Here is a 24,255-nt window from a genome sequence, read left to right as displayed (position 1 = left end):
TATAAATATTAAAAAACGATTTTGAAAGGCACTTATTTTTAAAATAATTTTTCCATAATTAATAATTTTCTTTTTAAAAAAAAATAAGAACCCAATTATTCTTTTTTTTGTGATAATTCCACATATAAAAGCAAGCTGCATCCCTTGCCTATTATTTGGGATACATTAACTCACAAGCCTAAGCGCATAAGCCTAACTTGAAATGCGTCACATTTTAGCTCCACTTTCATTTAAAAGGAAGGTTATGCAAAATTCCACCCATGTTTAACTGGGAAAGTGGTGGCTGAATTGAACATTCCTATTAAATATACTGCAGCTGAAAAGTTTGCCTGTGAACATCTAATACAATGCATCTAAGAAAAATGCTGTAAATGTATTTTTTTTTTTGTTGCAAAAATAGATAATTTCGTTTTTTTTTTTGGGGCCCTATTTATATCTATTGAATGTGTTTTCTAATTTATTAAGCATTTAACGGCAGTTTTGTATATGTGCACAATTGCTCATTCTATAAATTAAAGAGCAACATATAGCTACGTTAGCACATCACATGGTTCATTTCTGGATTTTTTTAAAGTTTCTACTTAATATTAATTAACCAACATTTTACTTAACAAACTGTAAACATCAAGAAGACCCACAAACACACATTGAGCTCATTTCAGATATAAACAGAAAACACTCAGTACACACAATACAGCGCGCTTTAGCCATTTTTCATAAATAGCGCCGTCGCAATTTACTTACAGAACCGTTTGCAGATCCTAGTTGTAAGTCATATTTACAAGAAAAAAAGAAAACTTTTCTCAATTATTTCCAAGAATAGCGGACCCATACTTTATTAAACGTGATGGGGCCTACTCCGTGCTTCACATATAGTTCATAGGTTGGAGTTCCAATCGGAGGAACCGGACATGAGTCCTCCAACCGGGAGTCCCTCTTACAACCAAGACAAAACAAATTTCCAAGTCTGCTAAGACCAGGCATCTTCGCTCACTAGTCTAGCTTCAAACTTCAAAGGATTATCGTTTACGATAGTCTCGTGAATACACGAGTCCTTCGGCTTTGGTACTTGCAAGTTCCAAATCAAAGTGATCCCGAAGGGATACCAAACCAAATGTCCAACTAAGGACCAAACCAAGTGTCCAACTATGGACTGGGAGACGCTCCACTTATACTTAACTGAAAATATCGAAGACGTCACCAGAAGACTCGTCTTATCGTTTCGCTCTACCAAACATCAAGGGTCCAAATCAGGGCGATAGCCAGGGCAGCAGTCCTTCGTAGCCGTCGGGAAGCGGGGAACCTCGCAGCAAGGACTTTCGGACCACGTCGACATGCAGGGGTCGATGAAGTGGCGGCCTTCCTCCAGAATTTTCACACGAAGCTCCCCACGGACCTCAGGCTTGGACCGGTACCGCTGGTATCGCTCCACGTTGGGCGCCAACTGAGGTACTGGGTTTTTCAGAACCGGTACTGATCCGGTAACCCAGCGGTGCCAGGGTACACCCAAAGACCTCGGGTACTTTCCTGATTCAGACCACAGAAACTCAGAGTCTTCTAGGTGAAGTCAAAGATCGAATTTATTGGCTGCAGCCAAGTAACAAGCGTCCTAGAAGTACAACAGCACTGTTTGTATGTTCTCAGGAGACTGTGTTTCAATGCAAAGTCAGGTTTCCTTATATACAGTTTTTTAAGCTTCAGGCAAACATTCTTGACATTTTGGTTGGTCATTCACATGTTTTCACTACAAAGGAAAAAACAGTGTCATGATGAAACCTCATATTTCATGTCATCCAACCCATAATAAATTACCCGGCAAGGCCTAGTATTTTACATCAGATAAGTGTGGACCCCCAATAAAAACGGGCACCTCCCCCTCGTAAAGTAAGAAGAAGAAAAGAGCAGGTGCAGGTGTGAGCAAGATTAGGCAGGGTGTGTGAGCGATAATAAGGGTTTTATGGCATGGTGTGCCTTGATGCTATCTGATTCGGCCACTGGGAGAGGGACTGACCAAACAGGTTTGGCCTGAGGCAATGGTTCCAGCTTGCCCAGGTCAGAGAAAAGTCAATCAAAGTGTACGTGTCCTTGGAATCAAATCTGACTGTATCATAAGCCTATGTGAGGGCAACTTTTAAAAATGGCTGCCGTGTATAAAATGGGAGTCACGAGTGCAGGACGAAAATGACGATTTCGAGGTGAAAACGCTGCTGGAATTGAGCGAAAATGCTCATGCTTAGTGTACTAGTCATTATCGGTCTTTTGATACTAGAATCGTACTGCTGTGGCAAAGTAAATTACATGGGTCCAGAAGTTTTAGAACCACACCACAATAAGCATCTGACCTTTATCAACTATTGCTCAACTCAATTTAAATGTGGAATATGTCTTTTATTCACATAGTGCTGTGCACACATATATCACATTGCTCAAGGGGGATCACACTTGTGTCTTCTCAGGTGAAGTGGTGAGGATTGTTGTGATGCAGTGCTTTTCCTTGGTTTCTTAGTTGCAGGTGGGTGTAATTCCTGTACAGGGGGGGTCTACCTGCACAGGCGGAGGGTATACATGAACAGGGGGTGGGTCAATGTGCATAGGGGTAGGGTCTACCTTCACAGGGGGTGGGTCTATGTTCACAGGGGGAGGGTGTACCTGCATAGGGTTGGGTCTATGTGTACGGGGGGTCTACCTGCACAGGGGGTGGATCTATGTGCACAGGGTGAGGTTCTGCCTGCACAGGAGGTGGGTCTATGTGCACAGATGGTGGGTCTACCTGTACAAGGGGTGGGGATCTCTGTACAGGGAGGGGGTGTACCTGGACAGGGGGTGGTAATCCCTGTAGATGAGGGGATGCCTGGACAGGGGTTGTCAGACCCTGTACATGGAGGACGTGGCTCTACAGTGGAGAGCCTGTGCAAGGGGTGTGTTCCCGTTGTGGATTGTTGTGGGCCCAGTTCAGGTTCCCTGACCAGGGTTTGGGGATGAGATGGTGCAGATAGATGTCTTGACTCCCCTACATGCTTTGACTGTGAAGAATTTGGTATTATTTTAATTATGCTCTCCATCATCTTCATAGCCAACGCATGGTGTCTTGCACTCTCTTCCCTCTGTATGACTATGATGTCATACATCCTCTTTCCCATGTTGTCCCAGGATCTATCCATCCTCTCCAACACATGGGTCATTCTGTGCACCAGCTGTGGGAGTTGGCGCATGTCCTGTAATGAGGCAGACATGTCCGATAGTGTAACCCCAAATCAAATCAAATCAAAAACATTTATAAAGCGCGCTACTCACCCGTGAGGGTCTCAAGGCGCTAGGGGAGGGGGGTTACTGCTGCTCGAAGAGCCAGGTTTTGAGCTGCCTCCGGAATGCAGGGTGGTCCTGAGGTTGGCAGGGAGGGAGTTCCATGTCTTGGCCGCCAGTTAAGAGAAGGATTTCCCACCTGCCGTGGTGCGGCAGATGCGAGGGATGGCGGCGAGTGCGAGGTTGGCGGAGCGAAGTTGACGGGTGGGCGTGTAGAAACTGAGGCGACGGTTGAGGTATTCGGGTCCCTTGTTGTGGAGGGCTTTGTGTGCGTGGGTGAGGAGCCGGAAGGTGATCCTTTTGTTGACGGGAAGCCAGTGCAGGTGTCTCAGGTGGGCAGAGATATGGCTGTTGCGGGGTATGTCGAGGACGAGGCGGGCGGAGGCGTTTTGTATTAGCTGAAGACGTTTCTGGAGTTTAGCGCTGGTTCCTGCGTATAGGGTGTTTCCGTAGTCCAGGCGGCTTGTGACGAGGGCATGGGTCACAGTTTTTCTGGTGTCGGCGGGGATCCAGCGGAAGATCTTTCGGAGCATGCAGAGAGTGAGGAAGCAGGAAGATGATACGGCGTTTACTTGCTTGGTCATGGTGAGAAGTGGGTCCAGGATGAATCCGAGGTTGCGTGCGTGGTGTGAGGGGGTTGGTGCGGTGTCAAGGGCCGTGGGCCACAAGAGTCGTCCCAGGCGGACGGGGTATTTCCGAGGATGAGGACTTCCATTTTGTCTGAGTTCAGTTTCAGACGGCTGAGTTTCATCCATTCTGCGACGTCTTTCATTCCATTTTGCAGGTTAGTCTTGGCGCTGGTGGGGTCCTTGGTGAGGGAAAGTATCAGCTGAGCGTCGTCAGCGTAGGAGGTGATGTTGATGTCGTGTTTGCGTATGATGTCGGCGAGGGGGCTCATGTAGACATTGAAGAGAGTCGGGCTGAGCGAGGAGCCTTGTGGGACGCCGCAGATGATCTCGGTGGGGTCTGAGTGGAACGGAGGGAGGTAGACTCTTTGGGAGCGGTTAGAGAGGAAGGAAGTGATCCAGTCCAGGGCCTGTCCTTGGATACCGGTGGAGCGCAGGTGGGATATTAGGGTTCGGTGGCAGACGATGTCGAAGGCCGCCGAGAAGTCGAGGAGGATGAGGGCGACTGTTTCTCCGTTGTCCATCAGAGTTCTGATGTCGTCTGTGACTGAGATGAGGGCGGTTTCTGTGCTGTGGTTGGCTCGGAATCCGGACTGGGAGGGGTCGAGTAGGTTGTTGTCTTCAAGGAAGTTGGTCAGTTGCTTGTTGACGGTCTTCTCGATGACTTTGGCCGGGAAGGGGAGGAGCGAGATGGGGCGGAAGTTCTTAAGGTCGCTGGGGTCCGCCGTAGGTTTCTTCAGGAGGGCGTTGACTTCCGCGTGTTTCCAGCTCTTGGGGAAGGTGGCAGAAGCAAACGAGCTGTTGATGATAGTCTGGAGATGAGGGGCGATGATGTCGTCGGCTTTGTTGAAGATGAAGTGTGGGTAGGGGTCCGAGGGGGCACCGGAGTGGATGGTGTTCATGGTAACTTTGGTCTCCTCCGCGCTGATGTGAGTCCAGGCGTTGAGGGTGATGTCTGGGGTTGTAGGTTCTGTGGTGGTTGGCTGGGTCTGGTGTCCGAAGCTGTCGTGTAGGTCGGTGATTTTACGATGGAAGAAGGTAGCGAGGGAGTTGCAGAGGTCTTGTGAAGGCGTGATGGAGTTGGAGTTGGCGTTAGGATTGGAGAGCTCTTTGACGATGTTGAAGAGTTCTTTTCTGTTGTGAGTGTTCTTGTCCAGTCTGTCTGTGAAGGAAGTTCTTTTGGTGGCGCGGATCAGCTGATGGTGTTTGCGGGTGGCATTTTTGAGGGCAGACATGTTTTCTACGGTTGGTCTTTGCGCCAGGCTTTCTCGAGGGTGCAGCAGGTTTTTTTGGATTCCTTGAGGGTGTCTGTGAACCATTGAGGTTTCCTGGTGCTGGTCGGTCTTGGGAAGTGTCTTAGGGGTGCGTGGTTGTCCGCGCAGTTGGTGATCCAATGAGTGAGGCTGAGGGCTGCGTTGTTGGGGTCGGTGGAGAAGGTGGGTTGGTTGTCGCTGAGAGTGGAGAGTGGAGAGAAGCTGTACCGTGGGGATTTTGTTCCAATGTCTGCGTGGGATGGGAGGTGGAGAATCTTGCGTCTGAAGGTGAAGTGGACACATCTGTGCTTGGTCCAGTGTATTACGGAGGAGTGGCAGAAGGATACGTGGTTGCTGGCGGAGAAGATGGGGTCGAGCGTGTGTCCGGCGATGTGGGTGGGGGTGTTCACCAGTTGCTTGAGACCGAGGTTGTCGAGGTTGTCGAGTAGGGTGGTGGTGTTGGGGTCGTTGTTCTGCTCCAGGTGGAAGTTGAGGTCTCCAAGGAGGATGTAGTCCGGCGAGGCCAGGGCGTGCGGGGAGATGAAGTCAGCAATGGATTCGCTGAAGTGGGCACGTGGTCCAGGGGGCCTGTAGATGAGAGTTCCTCTGAGGGTGGTCCTGGGGTCCTTGTGGATCTGGAAGTGCATGTGTTCGGCGGCGAGGGGGGTATCTTCGGTGGAGGTGGTGACATTGATGGAGTCCTTGAAAATGATGACGATTCCGCCACCGACTTGGTTGGTGCGGTCTCTCCTGGTGATCTTGTAGCCGTCGGGGATGGCTATGGCGATGTCAGGGGCCGAGGAGGCGTTCATCCAGATCTCAGTGATGAAGGCGACGTCTGGTGCGGTGGAGTCCAGGAGGTCACATAGTTCAATGGCGTGCTTGTGGACGGAGCGTGCGTTGATGAGGATGCATTTGAGATGATTATTGGCGCGTGGGCTGGCGGGCGGGGTGCAGTTGCGGTGGAAGGTATGCTTGCAGGTAAGGCATGCGAAGGGTCCATGAGTGCGTTTTGGGTTGGCTTGGAAGCAGGTTCTGGAGCGTCCCGGGTTGAGAGCGTGGAGGGAGGTGGGATCGTAGCGGTGCTGCGGGGTTTGGAAATGCTGGGGGCCAGGGGTCGTGGCGCTGGGCACGGTCCAGGCGCAGACGGGCGCAGATGGGTTTGCCTTTGGCGTGCGGCCGCCATAAGAGGTAGGAGGGGGGGCGGAGGGGTCAGCTGGGGGTGGGAGGCGGGAGGGGGGACAACGAATGGGAGCAGGGCGGGGCGGGGCCGAGCGGGTGGTGGCGGCGGGAAAGCAGAGGGCGGGGGGGGTCAGATAGAGAGGAAGGGAAAGAAGATAGGGAAGGGAGGAGATGGATTCAGAGGAGGAAAGGAGTCAGAAGAAAAGAAGATAGGAACCCAGAAGAAGAGGAGGAGAGGAGTCAGAAGAAAAGAAGAGAAGAACCCAGAAGAAGAGGAGGAGAGGAGTCAGAAGAAAAGAAGAGAGGAACCCAGAAGAAGAGGAGGAGAGGAGTCCGAAGAAAAGAAGAGAAGAACCCAGAAGAAGAGGAGGAGAGGAGTCAGAAGAAAACAAGAGAAGAACCCAGAAGAAGAGGAGGAGAGGAGTCAGAAGAAACGGAGAGAAGAACCCAGAAGAAGAGGAGAGAAGAGTACAGAAGAAGAAGGGAAGACCACAGAAGAACACAGATGAAGAAAAGAACACGCAGGATGGGGTGCAGAAGAAGGGAAGAACACAGATGAAGAAAAGAACACGCAGGATGGGGTGCAGAAGAAGAGAAGAACACAGATGAAGAAAAGAACACAGAGGATGGGGTGCAGAAGAAGAGAAGAACACAGATGAAGAAAAGAACACGCAGGATGGGGTGCAGAAGAAGAGAAGAACACAGATGAAGAAAATAACACGCAGGATGGGGTGCAGAAGAAGAGAAGAACACAGAAGAGGAGCAGAGCACGAGGAAAAACGTGGTGAGGAAGAAGAGAAAGAAGAGAAGAACACAGAGGAAGAGCAGAGCAGGAAGAAAACGCGGTGAGGAAGAAGAGAAAGAAGAGAAGAACACAGAGGAAGAGCAGAGCAGGAAGAAAGCACGGTGAGGAAGAAGAGAAAGAAGAGAAGAACACAGAGGAAGAGGAGAGCAGGAAGAAAACGCGGTGAGGAAGAGGAGCGGGACACAGAGGAAGAGCAGAACACAAGGAAGATGGCTATCAGAGGGAGGAGCAGAATGCGAAGGGAGATGGACAGAGAGAGGACAGCAGAGGTACGAAGAAAAAGTTGGAGGACAGAGCAGAAGACAGAAGTTCAGGAAAACAGAGGTGAGTAACGAGGGGCTGGGCGAGGGGCTGGGTGGGGGGAGTACTTACGGTTCAGCTGGTCTTGCTGGGAGGTGGCAGGAGCCTGGGCAGGTGGAGCTGCAGTGGTGGGGGAAGCGACCTACCCTAGGCAATGGCAATAATGGCACTAATGTCCTGCCTCACATCTGCCTGCTGCTGGAAGAACTCTTCCTCCCACTTTCTGACATCAATATCTGCCAGCCCTCTCTGACTGGGATGACCTGGAAGTGACCAGAATGTACACCAGCAGGGGGAGGCCAATAGGAGGTTGTGAAGAGGAGAAATGTCCAGGACTGGCATGTCCCTCAGATGTTATAGTGAAGGCCTGGGAGACACTGTCAGAGTAGGAGTGTGTAGGGGAACCAACACATCTGACCTGGATGTGAGGGCTGTGAAGAGGTGAGTTTTGGGTTGGTGTAAATCAGGAAAGGGCAATCCTATGGCTGATAGGAGGAGGTACCATGCCAACCACAGCAGATGTGGATTTAGTAGGTAATCTGCATGGGCCAACATGTGGGGTCAGGGGATTGGCTTCCACATCACTTGCAGCCAGGCCCTGATCTTCTGCCTCCTCAACTTCCTCCTCCTCCTCTTCCTCCTGTGATATACTGGCAACGAACAAGGCAGCTTGGAAGCGGATTGGGTTCTGCCTTCGGATTGCCCGTCACCCGTCACTGGTTGATGGTGCTTCCTCCCAACTCAAGTAATTCAACTCACCACCTATGAGACTTCGGTTGCAACAGGCTAAGTAATTGGCTGATAGCATGATGTGGTGCAACATAGGGATTGCGTCAATTAATCTTCACATAAACAGATTTACCTCATGTGACCTGGTTTGTGTACCCTTAGATGTGATAGCTCACACTGTGACATTGAGGTGTATAATGCAGCTGTACGGTGCACATTCAAGCTCACCAGTTCTCAGCACAGGTCTGTGTGGTGTTGAGATCCCCCTTGATGTCAGCTGCTGGACCGGGCTCCTGGGATGTTTTGCAGAAGAACTGGTCTGTGATCCAGCAGCTTCGGAAAGAAATGACAGCATGGTTACTGTTCTGTATGTATAATATGTGATATTGCACACCTGCAACACACATCGCTGAACTTGTTGAGTATCTTTTACACACCAGCTACTGGGAAGGTTCTAAAATGGCAATATCTGCTCATCCCCTTCCACATGATTGTGGTTCTTGTTGATGGGTATGGTATCAGTACTCACTTACCTCCCCGACAGATTGCAGTGGGTTTGACTGCTGTAGCCAGGATGTCTCCCAAACTCCTGGATGGTGTCATCTGAATCACTGAAGTAGTCCTGACAGCAGCTATAATTAACATACATACCCATTACTGAGTGCAAAGCATGGTGGTGATGAATCTACATGTACATGTCCGAGGTATGGATCAGTGATCTACAAGTTACAGGCGGCCCTCATATCACTCAGGTATCACAATAACAGGCAAACATTTATTTGGCGGTTACTGAGACCTAAGGGACAGTAATAGCTTGGTTATCCTGCACTGGCTACTTTTGGATACACTTACATTTTTAGTGGCATTGTGCAACCTATGTATGACGTGGTATCTGCTGATTTGTATACGAGACTTCCAGAACATGCAAAACTGTATGTTCTTTGCACATCAGATTTAGGCCCTCATTATGAGTGTGGCGGTCCCAAGTCCACCACACTCGCGATGGCAGTCAGACCGCCCTATTATGACCGTGGCATATGGGCCTCAGTCTGACCGCCAGGCTTTTGCACCCAATGCACCAAAACATTGCTGCTGGCTCGATTACGAACAAGCGTCAATGTTGTGGTGAAGTTTTCTGCTGGGGCAGCAGGTGGAAACGCAGTTTTTGCCCACTGGCCCAGCAGAAAACTCCTAATAGGGTGGCCAACATACCGCCAGCATTGGCAGTATGCTGACTGTAGCGGCTTTGGCAGTCTTTAAAAAAGACTGCTGAAGCCGTAATGAGGGCCTTAGTCAGTACATTGACAAGTACATGTATGCCATATACATTTATATAACAAGGTATAGGTTAGATTTATTTTGATAAACCCCCCCACCTAGTGTTTAATTTGTAAATAAAAATGTGCCGGTGCCCAAATCCCTCCTCTAAAACATGAGGCTGCTGCAATTAAATGTGAGAGCACATAATACTGAGGCAGCTTAATCCTGAAGCCATCTTGGGCCTCTTCAATCCATTTAAAGCCACTTCCTGCCCCTTCTGATCACCCTTGCAGCTTTCTGCTTTCTCCCACTGTGACGCTTTTTCATTTTTTCTCTTCCTCCGTCTTTCCCATATGTGTCTTTTGCTCGTAGTAAATGCTTGAGGCAGAAATATAAGTGCCAGCCCTAAAAAATAAGTGCTGGTGCTCTGCCCTGGAAACAACAAGCACAAATTAAGCAATGCCCCACCCCAATATTGCTAAGTTTGTACTGTGGTGTCAGCCATTTCTGCTGTGCACTTCTCATTTGGCCTGTGTTTGCAATGTACGTGTACAACATCATGGTCTGTTTTACCTGACACTGTACACGGTCATGTACACCACACAATCTGTATTCATCGATTCAGGATTTCACCCATTTGTGATCATCATGGCAAAGTGAAATAAACATAGATCTAGGATCCCACAAATTGTGGAAAAGCTGGGCTGATCCCCACATTTACTGTTGTCAGATTGTGCAGTTCAACCACTAGATGTGTAGGCTTCTCCCCCTCTATACACCCAACTTGTCAGCCATTAACACACTCCCAAGCTGCAAGCCTGCTGGTATCAGTACAGCACTCAACAACATCATTACATTAGCAGTTGTGTCCTGGGATTTAGTAAGCCAGTATCCCTGTCAAGAACTCAGAAACAGGTTGTTCCTCCACCTCTACATGAGGTACATGGGGGCAAATTTATGAGACACACAAGGCACTGGAGGATCACTCTTTGTGCAACTCCAGCTGCACACCCTAGTAAATCATGTCTATGAGGACAGGCCCTTTGGAATGTGTTAGGACTGAACAAATCACTATGGTGGTCATTATGACATTGGCGGTGACTGTTAAAGTGGCGGTATTACCGCCAACAGCCTGGTGGTAATTACCGCCAAATTATGACCATGGTGATGATACCTCCCATAGACAGCCAATGTATCACACCAACTACCAGGGCTTTAATACCACTGACCATGGCGGTAGCCACCAACAGCCAGGCGGAAGTCAAGGTATGGCCCACCATATTATGATATAGTAAACCACCAGGATTTCAGGGACGGTACCAACGCCATCAAAAGCCTGGCAGAAACACAGTACAGAAAACAGAAGACTCACCATCAGGGACACAGAGGACTCTGTGGCCGCCGGGAACTAGAACTCCAAATCTTCCCGATACTCTACCACGCCATGAACATCCTGGAGCACCAACGCCAACAAAGACGAAGACGGTGAGTACAGTCGCCTAGCACACAAGGGAGGGAGGGAGGAAAAGGAGAGTGACACACACACGCACAACACACACCATTCACAGACACACCGTACACAGAACCAGTTGCAGAGTAAAATGACTGTCACAGGACCCACGAGCAAATACTGCAAGGACAACAATTCTGAAGTACGAACACTGTAATATGCTGCCAACAGCCACCATAATGAATCATGCAATTAAAATGCAGGCAGCAATGTACATATTCGCCCAACGGCCAGTCCAAAGTACCAAAGGCCACATGGCCACAGGGCATAGTCCAAGCCCCAACTTGACTCCTGACAACAACCGGACTCCACTGTTCAGGGTCATCATGTTGGAAATGGGCAGGTACCTCAGGGGGAAGGAGGAACAGAGGGGCACCTCAGCTTGAGTTGGTATCATGCCCACTGGTTCTGGAGGGGACTCCTTGCCCAACAGTCTCTGGAGGGGAGTGAAAGGCCACAGTCTCTGGAGTGGGTAAAATGCCTTATGGGTCTGTAGGGGGCTCCTTGCCCAAAAGTCTCTGGAGGGGAGTGAAAGGCCACAGTCTCTGGAATGGGTAACATGCCCACTGGTTCTGGAGGGGGCCCATTGCCCAACAGTCTCTGGAGGATGAACTACATGCCCTCAGCTGGTGAAGGGGGTTCTTTGGGTTCCACTGCTGGTGGAGGGCGCTCTTTGGGTTCCACTGCAGGGTTCCATTGCTGGTGGAAGGGTCTCTTTGAGTTCCACTTCTGGTTGTGGGGGCTCCTTGGGTTCCTCTGCTGGTGGTGGGGGCTCCTCGCCTCTGCTGGTGGAGGGGGCTCTTTGGTTTCCACTGCTGGTGGAGGGGGCTCTTTGGGTTCCACTGCTGGTTGTGGGGGCTCCTTGGGTTCCTCTGTTGGTTGTGGGGGCTCCTTGCCCTCTGCTGGTGGGGCAGGCTCCTTGCCCTCTGCTGGTGGAGGGGGTACTTTGTGTTCTACTGCTGGTGGAGGGGGCTCTTTGGGTTCCACTGCTGGTTGTGGGGGCTCCTTGGGTTCCTCTGCTGGTTATGGGGACTCCTTGCCCTCTGTTGGTGGAGGGGGTTCTTTGCGTTCCACTGCTGGTGGAGGGGGCTCTTTGGGTTCCTCTGCTGGTTGTGGGGGCTTCTTGCCCTCTGCTGGTGGAGGGGGCTCCTTGGCTTTCTTTGGTGACGGAGGTGGCTCCATGGCTTTCTTTGTTGGTTGAGGGGTATCGTTGGCTTTTTTATGGTGGAGGGGTATCCTTGGCTTTCTTTAGTGTTGGAGGGGTATCCTTGACTTTCTTTGGTGGTGAAAGGGGATCCTTGTGTTCCCTCTTGTGATTGGCCCGCTTGGCCTTTGTCTGTGTGACTTGAGTCCTTGCCTCCAGGTCTAGGAGGTGCCTCCACTGACCCTGTCCTCTGTCCCTTAGGTTTTGTCACCCTAGTCCTCCCTTTCTGAGGCGGAGGTTTCTGAGGCGGAGGTGTGGACTTACTAGAAGTGGCTGTGGTCACACTCAGGGGCCCCTTTGTGCCAGCAGCTGATTTTTGGTGGGAGCAGTGGCAGACTGTTTGGCTGAGGTGCTGGCCTGGGTCGTTGGGACCCTGCTCTTATGTGCAGGATGGCAGGGTGGAGGGGGAGGTAAGAGGTCAAGATGGGCAAGGGAAAGCTTCTTAGGGACGTGGGGGTGGGATGTGGAAGGAGAGATGGGAGTGGAGGTAGAGGAAGTGGTTGTAGGAGGCGTACATCTGCTGGATGTGGGTGCAGGTGCATGGACAGTGTGCATGTGTGAGGTGGATGGCTGTTGGGTGTCTGAGTGTGAGCCTTTGTGTCTCTTGTGGTCAGTCAGGGTGCAGGACGTGTGAATGTATGTTGTGGAGGTGTCTGCAAGTGAGGTGGGTGTGCTGCATGATGTGGTGATGGTGGTGGTGGCTGTTGTTGCAGTGCATGCAGGTGTGAGTGCGGATGTGACTGTGAGGGAGGAGGAGGAGGAGGGGGAGACAGTGGAGACAGTGGATGGTGTTGTGTGTGCAACTGTCTGTTGTTTGTGTGAGTGCTTGTGGCTTGAAGATTGGTGCCTTTGTTTGTCTGTGCCACTCTTGTGTGATGTTTTGTGTGCATGCTTGCCTGTATGTGTGCATGGGATGAGTTGGGGTTAAGAAGACTGGGACTGGGAAGTGATAGTTGGAAGGGAACGGAAGGACCAGGGACATTGGCTGCCATCAGAGAAGAGGCAAAAGCCAGAAATGATCTCTGTAGGGCCGCCAACCCACAGTGGATGCACTCCAGGTAGGCATTGCATTGCTGCATCTGGGATGCCAGCCCCTGGATGGCATTCACTATGGTTGACTGCCCTATAGAGATGGATCTCAGGAAGTCAACAGCTGCCTCCTCACTGAGGGCAGCAAGACTCACTGGGAAAGTGCCTGAGGTGCCTGGGGCAAAGGAGATGCTCACCCTCCTGGGTGAGCGGGCACGGCCAACTCAATGGGGGGCTACTGGGAGGGGTGGTGCTGGTACGGGGGTGGCAGCTGTAGCTGGGGTGGTTCTAGAGGTGTCCGCCACCACCAGGGAGCTCCCATTGGAGGCGAGTCAGAGTCAGTGTTGTCACCTCCTGGCCCTGCAGTGGTTCTCCCCTCTCCCTCACGCCCACTGGTCCCCTCAACGTCGGTGGACTCTGCCTCCTGGGTCCAGTGGGCTGCAGCTCCCTCACTCGCCGGTGCCCTTGCTCCTCCGCCAGATGATGCTAATGCACACATGGACAGGATGACAGAAGAAAATAGGGGGGGAGAGAGAGAAAGGGAGCACTGGGTCAATTACAACACCAACACCACAAATGGCATACCATCACAAACAGGGATCAAGATTGAGCACTATGCAACACACTGGCATTCCATTGGCTGGGTACCACAGCAAGATGAGAGCCAACCACAGCCATTTGCACCCCTCCTGGGACTAAGCCTTGTCTGTCATGGAATACCACCTAGCTAGCTCACAAGATTTTGCTACTCACCCATTTACCCTGAGCTGGACCACGCAGCAATGTATGAGCTGGCAAGAAGGGGCAGCTACTGACTGCAACCCACCACCAGCATCCTATGCCAGGCAACAAAGATGGGTGTTACACATACTGTACTCACCCCCTTCTGGCTGCTGTGCTGCCCTCAAGCACCCATCCAGTTCTAGGTAGGCTACCGCCAGTATGTAGGCCATCAGGGGGGTCTGTTTCCAATGGGCCCCCCTTCCTTGTTGGGAGGCCATCCCCAGCTGGGCCTCCACGGTCTTCTGGGCCCAGCGTCTCAGGTCCTCCCACCGTTTCCTGCAGTGGGTGCTCCGCCTGCTATAGACCGCACGTCCTTGACGATGGCACACCACAATACCTTCTACTGGTGGGTGCTGACCTTCAGAGGAAACACAGACAGGAGGACACCATTAGCCATGCAATCCAGCCTGTCACACATATGGCCCACAAATACAATTTTCCCTCAAATGGCACACACATCACCCAGAGCCCTGCATGTACACAACCACCAGCCATACCCCCCCACCCAAATGACACGCTGCCAGCATACACACATCTCCATGCAAAGTTGGCGCATGCATCGTCCCCATGGTGTACTCACCTGTTGGTCTGGAGGCCCATATAGGAGGAGTAAGCAAGCCCCAGTGTACAGACCCCTTTTGGATTTGGCTACACTGGAAAACAGGCACAATATACTCACCTATAGACTGGACAGGGCCACAATCACAGAGCTGTGTGCACAATTGGAGCTTGATCTGATATCTGCTATGTGTCAACCCACTGGGATTCCTCCTCTTCAGCAGGTCCTCTCAGTGCTCCAATTCCTGGCAACTGGCTCTTTCCAAGTGAAAGTGGGCTTGGCTGCAGGAATGTCACAGCCAAGGTTCTGAATAGTGCTGGCAAGGGTTTTGGCTGCCCTACTCAAACACATGTGCAGTTACATTGCTTTCCCCCAAGTAGATGATTTGGCCAATGTGAAGGCTGGTTTCTATGCAATGGGACATATTCCAAATGTTATTGGGGCCATTGATGGAAAACATATAGCATTTCCCCCCGGCACAATGAACAGGTGTTCAGGAATTGGAAGAGTTTCCACTCACTCAATGTGCAAATTGTGTGCCTGGCTGAACAGTACATCTCCCACGTCACTGCCAGGTATCCTGGGTCGGTGCATGATGCCTTTGTCTTGAGGAATAACAGCATCCCACATGTAATGGCACAACTACAGAGGCACAGGGTGTGGCTAATAGGTGAGCCTGAGTCCCCACCCAATGAATGTGAGTGTATGGCTTCAGGAGTCATCCCCTATACCATTGTGCAAGGCTAATCTTTGTCCCTCACTTTTTGCAGGTGACTCTGGCTACCTAAACCTGTTGTGCCCCTTGACTCCTGTAAGGAATGCCAGGACAGGGGCAACAAAAAGGTATAATGATGCTCATGGGTGAACCAGGAGGATAATTGAGAGGACATTCGGCCTCCTGAAGGCCAGGTTCAGATGCTTCCATCTGACAGGTGGATCTCTCTGCTACTCCTCTGAGAAAGTCTACCAGATAGTTGTTGTATGCTGCATGTTGCACAACCTGGCCATCAGACAACATGTGCCCTATCTGCAGGAGGAGGAGGATGAAAATGCTCCTGTGGCAGCAGTGGACCCTGAGGACAGTGAGGATGAGGAGGCAGAGGATGAGGATATGGACAACAGGACATCGGTCATATGGCAGTACTTCCAATGACACACAGGTAAGAAAGTGGAACTGACCATTCTGCTGATTATTTATTTTTCTGTGTGGCTGTAGCATGATGGCAGTCACTTCCTTAGCATCCCAACTGACTGTCACCTATGCCTTCCCATTTCACAGATGTTGGTGTGGTTACAACTGTGTACTGATGTGATGACTGCAGACAGCTACAGGCCATTTTTTGTGTGGAATCACAAAGTTCAGGACAATTGCACACGATGAAACAGTTAAAATGATTGCACATTTTTGTCACATAAAGCACTATCACTCACGTTGTGTTCAAGGGTGTTTATTGAAGTGAAAAATATAGAAGGAATAGTGCAATGGAATGGGGTGATAGTAGAGGAAGGTCCAGGGTATTGGTCCAGTCTGTTTGTAGCACATGTCCAGTGTCCAAGGGGCCATAGGAAGTGGAACAATGGCAGTTCAAAGTGGAACACAAGGGCGACATTCAGGACGGTCTCATTTCCTGGCGGTGGTCTTGATCTTGGCAAGTGTCTCTGACGTCTGTCTGGGTCACAGTGAACGTTTGCGGTTTGGTTCACCTTCTGCAGGGGGTGGGGTGCTGGTGGCCTGTGGGTCCTCTGGCAGGGCCACCTGTCCACTAGCTGCAGCAGATGTGGAGGGCTGTTCAGTTGACTGGCTAGTGGAAGGGGCCCGCTGGTGTGATGTGTACACCCTCATTATGTTGGCCATATCACCCAGCACCCCTGCTATGGAGACCATTGTGGTGTTGAGGGCCTGCAATTCTTTCCTGATCTCCTGGTGGTGTTGCTCCTGCAGCCGCTGCTTCTCTTGCATGACGTCTATCACCTGACCCATCTTGTCCTGGGATTGTTGGTAAGCCCCCAGGACATTAGTGAGTACCTCCTGGACAGTCGGTTCCCTGGGCCTGTCCTCCCCCTGGCGCACAGCTGTCCTCTGAGTGTCCCCCTGTATGGTGTGCCCACTACCACTGTCCCCAGGGCCCTGATTGTCTTGGCCCTGAGGTGTGTACTGGGGTCACTGGTCTGGGTCTGGGGACGGGTCTGGGGATGTTGTGTGGCTGCTGTGGTGTTGGATACTGATGGGGGAGGCTCTGTGGTGGACTGGGTGTGGGCTGGGGTATCCGACTGACCAGTGGTCCCTGATGGGCCAGGGAGTTCCTCCAGATCCAGAAATCCAGTTACTGTCATTATGGGGGGCATCTTCTGGTGGGGTACTGGGTAGCCGTGGCACCTCCTTGCTGCTGGGATTGGCTGGGGCACCTGTGGGGATGTAAGTGGTGTATTATGCTACATATCTGTGACATATTCTACATCCCTAGCTCCCCCTTTATCGTTGCTGTTGCCATGCCACCTTTGTTTGTGTATGGTGATGTATTGTGGGTTTGTTAGTTGTCCATGCTGTGCATGCATTGGTAGGGGGTGTGCATGCAGGGCTGGGAGGGATGTTCATGCAGTGGGTATGTCATGCAGGATTTGGCATTCAGGCTAGTATATTGTGGGGGGAATGGAGTGGAGTGATGGGTGTCAGGGTGAGGGGTGGTGGTGTCATGCAGGTATGTGGGGGGATAGGTAGTAAATATTGACTCACCAGTGTCCAGTCCTCCGGCAACTCCAGTGAGTCCGTCAGGATGCATTATTGCCAAGACTTGCTCCTCCCATGCTGTCAGCTGTGGGGGAGAAGGTGGGGGTCCACCGCCAGTCCTCTGGATGGCGAGCTGGTGCCTTGCTGCCATGGAACACATCTTTCCCTGTTGGTCGTTCCAACTCTTCCTGATGTTGTCCCTTGTTCGTGAATGCTGTCCCATGGCTTTCACCCACCATAGCTCCATCTTCCTTGCAATGGAGATTTGCTGTACCTGTGCTCCATACAGCTGTAGCTCTACCCTGACTATTTCCTCCACCATGACCCGCAACTCCTCATCAGTGAAATGGCGGTGCCTTTCTGGGGACATGGGTGTTGTGTGTGTTGTGCAGTGGGTGTTGAGTAATGTGGTGGCGTGTGGGGTGCATGACGGCTGAATGGGTGTTTGTGGTGTGTGTGTAGTTGTGTCTATGTATTGCGTGGCTTTCTCTTGGCTATTTTTCCTGTTCATAAAGGGTTGTGGGTAATGTGGGTGTGTGTTTTATAGTGCTGTAGGTGGGTGGGTGTGTTGTGTATCAGTGTCAGGTGTGTCTTTTTAGCTTTGGCCAATGTTATGTTGTCTTATATTTGGGTGGCCATTCTGACTGCGCCGGTGTCTACCGCCAATGGTTTACCACCGTTGAATGTCCACTGTGGTGATTCGTGTGTCATAATGTGGAAGGAGTTGATTTGTTGGCGTAACGGTATGGGTGTTTGTACCAACAGTTTAACACTGATCTTTAGTCTGGCGGAAATGTGTTTGTGGCAGTATTCTGTTGGTTTAGTGTGTGTGTGTCATAATATGGCAAACGGATGTTCGCCTCTGCGACTGTATATTGGTGGCAGTCACTGCGGCAGTAAGCGGGATTTACCGCCAAAGTCATAATGAGGGCCTATGTTGCCTTACTCTTCACTTGAGTCACATTCCATGAACAATGGGGACACTTGTGACACTTACCCAGAGTGATAAAACATATATACCTGTAACAGTACAAACACCTTACACATTTTGAGGAGAGGCATACAGCTTTGTTACATATTGACTTGCTTCACTACCCAATCAATATCCACCAACAAGAGGAGCAGTATGTACCCTTAGGTAAGTACTGTATATATGCATTATTGGTAGACCTATCATTGGCCAACCTGTCAGGTTGTGGAACACTGCTGTGATCACTCTGGTATTGGGGGGACAATTCCATGCATCCCCGTGGCTCCAGCATAGGGCCCGGGTACTGCCAAACAAACTCTCTGGGGATTTCTCTGCAGCTACCGCTGCTGCCAACCCTCAGACAGGTTTCTGCCCCCCTGGGGCCTGGGCAGCCCAGTCCCAGGAAGGCAGAACAAAGGATTTCCTCTGAGAGAGGGTGCTACACCCTCTCCTTTTGGAAATAGGTGTTAAGGGCCTGAGAGGAGTAGCCTCTCCTGGCCTCTGGAAATGGCCTCTGGAAATGCTTTGAAGGTCAAGGTGGTGCCCTCCTTGCATAAGCCAGTCCACACCGGTTCATGGATCCCCCCAGCCCTGCTCTGGTGCGAAACTGGACAAAGGAAAGGGGAGTGACCACTCCCTTGACCAGCACCTCCCAGAGCTCCTCCAGTGTGTCCCAGACTTCTTCCATCTTGGATGCAGAGGTGTGAGGGCACAATGGACACCTCTGAGTGGCCAGTGCTAGCAGGTGACGTCAGAGACCCTCCTGATAGGTGCTTACCTTTCTCTGTAGCCAATCCTCCTCTGAGGGCTATTTAGGGTCTCTCCTGTGGGTTTCTCTTCAGATAACGAATGCAAGAGCTCACCAGAGTTCCTCTGCACTTCCCTCTTCGACTTCTGCCAAAGATCGACCGCTGACTGCTCCAGGACACCTGCAAAACCACAACAAAGTAGCAAGAAGACTACCAGCAACATTGTAGTGCCTCATCCTGCTAGCTTTCTTGACTGTTTTCTGGTGGTGCATGCTCTGAGGGCTGTCTGCCTTCACCCTGCACTGGAAGCCAAGAAGAAATCTCCCGTGGGTCGACAGAATCTTCCCCCTGCCAATGCAGGCACCAAACTTCTGCATCACCGGTCCTTTGGGTCCCCTCTCATCTTGACGAACATGGTCCCTGGAACACAGGAGCTGGATCCAAGTATCCCCAACAGTCCAGTGGCCCTTCTGTCCAAATTTGGTGGAGGTAGGTCCTTGCCTCCGCCTGCCAGACAGTAATCCTGTGTACTGCGTGAACAGCAGCTGCTAGGGCTTCTGTGCACTTTTGCAAGACTTCTTTTGTGCACAGCCTAGCCCATGTCCCCAGCACTCCATCCTGCATTGCCCAACTCGCTGAGTTGGACTCCGACTTCGTGGGATCCTCTTTTTTTGTGCTGAGTCAACCGTCATGCTCAGATCTTTTGAATGCCTGTTCAGGTGCTTCTGCGGGTGCTGCATGCTTCTCCGTGGGCTCTCTCTGTTGCTGAGCGCCCCCTCTGTCTGCTCCTCTAAGGGGCGACCTCCTGGCCCTTCCTGGGCCCTGGCAGCACCCAAAATCCTTAACTGTGACTCTTGCAGCTAGCACGGCTTGTTTGCGGTCTTTCTGCGTGGAAACAACTCTGCTTCCTCCAGTACGCTGTGGGACATCTTATGACCAAAGGAGAAGTTCATAGCACCTTCCGTTGTTGTAGAATTTTTGTCTTCTTCCACCCAGAGGCAGACCTTTTGCACCTTCATCCGGGGTTTAGTGGGCTCCTGCCGCCCGTGGACACTTGCGTGACTCTTGGACTTGATCCCCTTCCTTTGCAGGTCCTCAGGTCCAGGAATCCGTCTTCAGCGCTTTGCAGTCAGTTGTTGTCTTTGCAGAATCCCCTTTACTGTCTTTCTGGGGTAGTAGGGTAACTTTACTCCTACTTTTCAGGGTCCTGGGGTGGGGTATCTTGGACACCCTTAGTGTTTTCTTACACTCTTAGCGACCCTCTACACACTACACTAGGCCTGGGGTCCATTTGTGGTTCGCATTCCACTTTTGGAGTATATGGTTTGTGTTGACCCCAGGCACATTGGCCCTCATTCTGACCTTGGCGGTCTTTTCGCGAGACCGCCGAGTTACCGCCGCGGTGAAGACCGCCGACCGCGGCGGTATGCCGCTGTGCGCATTCCGACCGCTGGGAGCGTTCCGCCGGGAAACCGCCAGCAGCCACACTGGCGGTCGGCGGAAAAGTGGAGACTGGTCAACCTCCACCGCCACGCCAGCAGAACACCGCCCACAGAATTACGACCCACATATCTGTGTGGCGGTCTTCTGTTGGCGGTGTTCTGTTGGCGGTCACCTCCCCATGGCTCCCGTCGCCTCCCGGAGGACCAACGCACAAGGTAAGTTGACCGTCCGTGAGGGGAGGGGGAGGGGGGGTGTTGTGTGATGTGGGCGTGCATGGGGGTGTGCGTGTGAGTGTGTAGAGGGGGTGTGTGAGTGCGTGTATGCGGGCGGGGGGTGCTGCTGTGTCTATGGGTAATGTGTGCTGTTCGGCAGGTGCGCATGTCTGCATGTATGTGTGCGGGTATGTGTCCCCGTTGTGTATGTGTGTGTAGGGGGTGTGTATATGTGCATGTTGGGGGTGTGTGCATGTCGGGGTGCATGTATGTGCATGTCGGGGTGGGGGTGGGGAGGGGGTTCGTACCACCTCTGGGGGGTGGCAGGGGGGTGGAGGGTGTGGGGGGAGGACTCGGGTGGGTAGTGGGGGGTGGGGGAGACCCCTATCAGTGCCAGGGAAGGAATTCCCTGGCCCCGATAGTGCTTACCGCCATGGTTCGCATGGCGGTTCCCGACCGCAAGAAACCGCGGCGGTAGGCAGGGTCATGATACCGTTGGCGGTCTTGGGACGACCGCCGGGCCGGAGTGCGCAAACTCCAGCCCGGCGGTCATGACCGCCGTGGCGGTCGGAGTGAGGAAGTGGCGGGCGATCGCGGCGGGGACCGCCGCGGTCAGAATGCCATTTTTCTGACCGCCGGTCTGTTCGCGGTCCGACCGCCGCCTCTCCGCCGACCGCCAGGGTCAGAATGAGGGCCATTGTCTCCTATTGCATTCTATTGTGTTCTACAGTGTTTGCACTACTTTTCTAACTGTTTACTTACCTGATTTTGGTTTGTGGGTATATTTTGTGTATATTACTTACCTCCTGAGGGAGTATATATCCTCTGAGATACTTTTGGCATATTGTCATTAAAATAAAGTACCTTTATTTTTAGTAACTCTGAGTATTGTGTTTTCTTATCATAAATTGCTAAGTGATATACGTGGTATAGTAGGAGCTTTGCATGTCTCCTAGTTCAGCCTAAGCTGCTCTGCTATAGCTACCTCTATCAGCCTAAGCTTCTAGAACACCTCTAATCTACTAATAAGGGATAACTGGACCTGGCACAAGGTGTAAGTACCACAAGGTACCCACTTTAAGCCAGGCCAGCCTCCTACAATTACCTAGTTCATTTCACAGGTTTCCACAGTTCATGAATCCCTACTACTGTAAATATGACTTATCTGGTAACAATGTAGGAGATGATGCCCTCCCCTGGCCATATTTAAATACCATTTTGTGCTGATGGTATGGGTTTTTGTGCTCCATGACATTGCCTCCCTAATGGTGCAGTGACCTGTGCTCCCGTGTGTGACTGTCCGCTGGCTGTATGTTGCAACAAAAGGGAAAGGTCATCAGACACAACCAAGATATTTGCTTATGTGCAACCTTTCACAATACTATACATTTGCATCTACATGCCAACAGCAGTGTTAAGTGAATGAGGGACATTATCTATTACCCTGCACCCGTGTTAAGTGGATGAAACAGCAGTGAGGGGCCACTGTTTGGGACTGAGGTATTGTAATTTGCAATTGCTATTACAAATGATTCTGGTACTTGTAGTGTTATGGACTTTCTGAGACACATGAGGGTGAGAGACACCATACAGATTGCACTTATTTGGGACAACATTCATGGTCACTTTTTTAGAGTATCACAAACATTACTCATTTGGTGTCATTGTCAGTATCATTGCATTTTAGCTGGCACCACATTGCCACCCTCAGTCCCAGGCAACCCATGGAGCAGGTGGGGGTCTATGGTGGACAGGACATTCCTTTCAAGTGGGGTGAGTCGGAAGTGGGCTCCAGTGTGTACACCAGGGAGAGCTCTAGCCACCTATATCCTGTTATACTTTTCCTTCAACCTTCTCTCCTCATCGTGCCACTTCTTCTTGATGTCATTAACAGTCCAGATGTCCTCCCCCAGTGCAGTGACCATAGTGGCCAAGTGCAGCCATAAGGCTGCCTTATCTGAGGAACTGCTGCTGTAGGGTGGGAGACCATGCAGTCTCTTGTTCCTCACAACAAATTTCACTATCATGGTGGTCTCCTCCACTGTGTAATTCGTTTTCCTCCTGGTGGGCAGCGTGACGTTAGGATTTGTAGCAAAGGCACAGTGTGCTGCTTTTATCTGGTTAGAAAACATTTGAGAAAATAAACCTCTTTTCAAGTGTGACTGCTGCTTCAAACAGGCATACATTTTTGGCACAAAGCTCTGACTACTTTTTAGTAGATATGACTTTTCATCAAAATCTATGGGTGATTGCATGGTAGCGCCTATGTACCATCCATGGGATACCCCATTGTTGCAAAGCAGCGAAACATGCAACTCGAGTTACTTTAGGATTAATTTCCAGTGCACATCAAGATTTTCACTGAAAAGTGAATCCCAGTTCCACTCTTTGTCAGACTGTGCCAATAATAAATCTAGCTTCTGGTGTCCAGCCACACCACACTTTGCCCAGTCCCTCCAAACCTGAGGCCACACTTTCTGCTTTCACATTGAGAGTGTACAGCCAGTGCCACAGAACAAATGCAGCCTCCATTTTCCTGTCACTGTGGGTCTGATGACATCTGAGCTGACAGGAGAGATGGTAGTTGATGGTGCTGCATGCATTTGACCTGTTCCTTCAGGTCTCTGGAAACCTGGGGAGGAAGATGATCACCACCAGTCAGAGCACAGGCCATGGAACACAGCACTTCGCTGCTCTGATCTCAAAGCAGTGTAAAATAACATCAATCTTTTTCAATACTCTGACGTCAGAGCAGTGATTAACTGGATTTGGAATCTGTTTTCTCAACAGCTGTCTGAGCCATACATAACATTAGCATCACTCACATTAAAACTTTCATTGGTGTGTCCCCCAAGAGATGGTGGGTTTAACGTGCAGAGCGCCTCTGCTACCACTGTATTTCGCAAGTTCCACAAATAAATATGTAGAAGATCTGTTTGTAGATAAAAGTTTGCCCTGCCAGCACTCAATATTGTTACGTCCAGGGGGCACTGGGATTATTAGAACAATAAAGCGGGAGACAAGAGAGGTAAAATGCGGAAACGTTATTCAATCATACTACACTGGAGAAGGCAGTGGGTGTTTGGTATGATAGGCTCAACACAAAAGGGTTCCAGGATCGCTTTCCTGGGAAACGAAAAGGAGAAAAGGCATACATTTTGTGACCAATAAGAGAAATCCCTGAAGAGGCGCAAAATAATTTAATAATAATTAATAATTTAATAAAGGAAAGTGAAAGAGGTTACTTAGTGAGAACTTTTAAGGTACTAATTTTTATCATTGATGCTACGTCCTGTATTTAGGCCAGCTGCTGCAATTCCTTGAGACATTGATGTGTTGATTATGTTTAGTCAGTCGGGAATAATGGACCAATTTATCTCTATCTATAGAGGGAATGGTATGAGTTCAGAGAACTGGAAGATGACCCAGCCTCTGCAATATTGTTCAGCTGTTCTTTCAGGGTAACATCTTATTTGATTTCAGGTTTGTGGTCGTACCGTGCTGCTCTTTGAATGAGTCAGTAATGGAAAATTTGACCTTTCTCACTTTCTAAATGAAGACAGTGGAAAACTTCACATGCTTTTCCTTCGATGTGTTTGGGTTCACTATT

This window comes from Pleurodeles waltl, chromosome 7, assembly GCF_031143425.1.
Source record: "Pleurodeles waltl isolate 20211129_DDA chromosome 7, aPleWal1.hap1.20221129, whole genome shotgun sequence".
In the NCBI taxonomy this organism is placed as follows: domain Eukaryota; kingdom Metazoa; phylum Chordata; class Amphibia; order Caudata; family Salamandridae; genus Pleurodeles; species Pleurodeles waltl.
The sequence above is the reverse complement of the archived record's forward strand: the minus strand, read 5'-3'. Positions refer to the sequence as shown.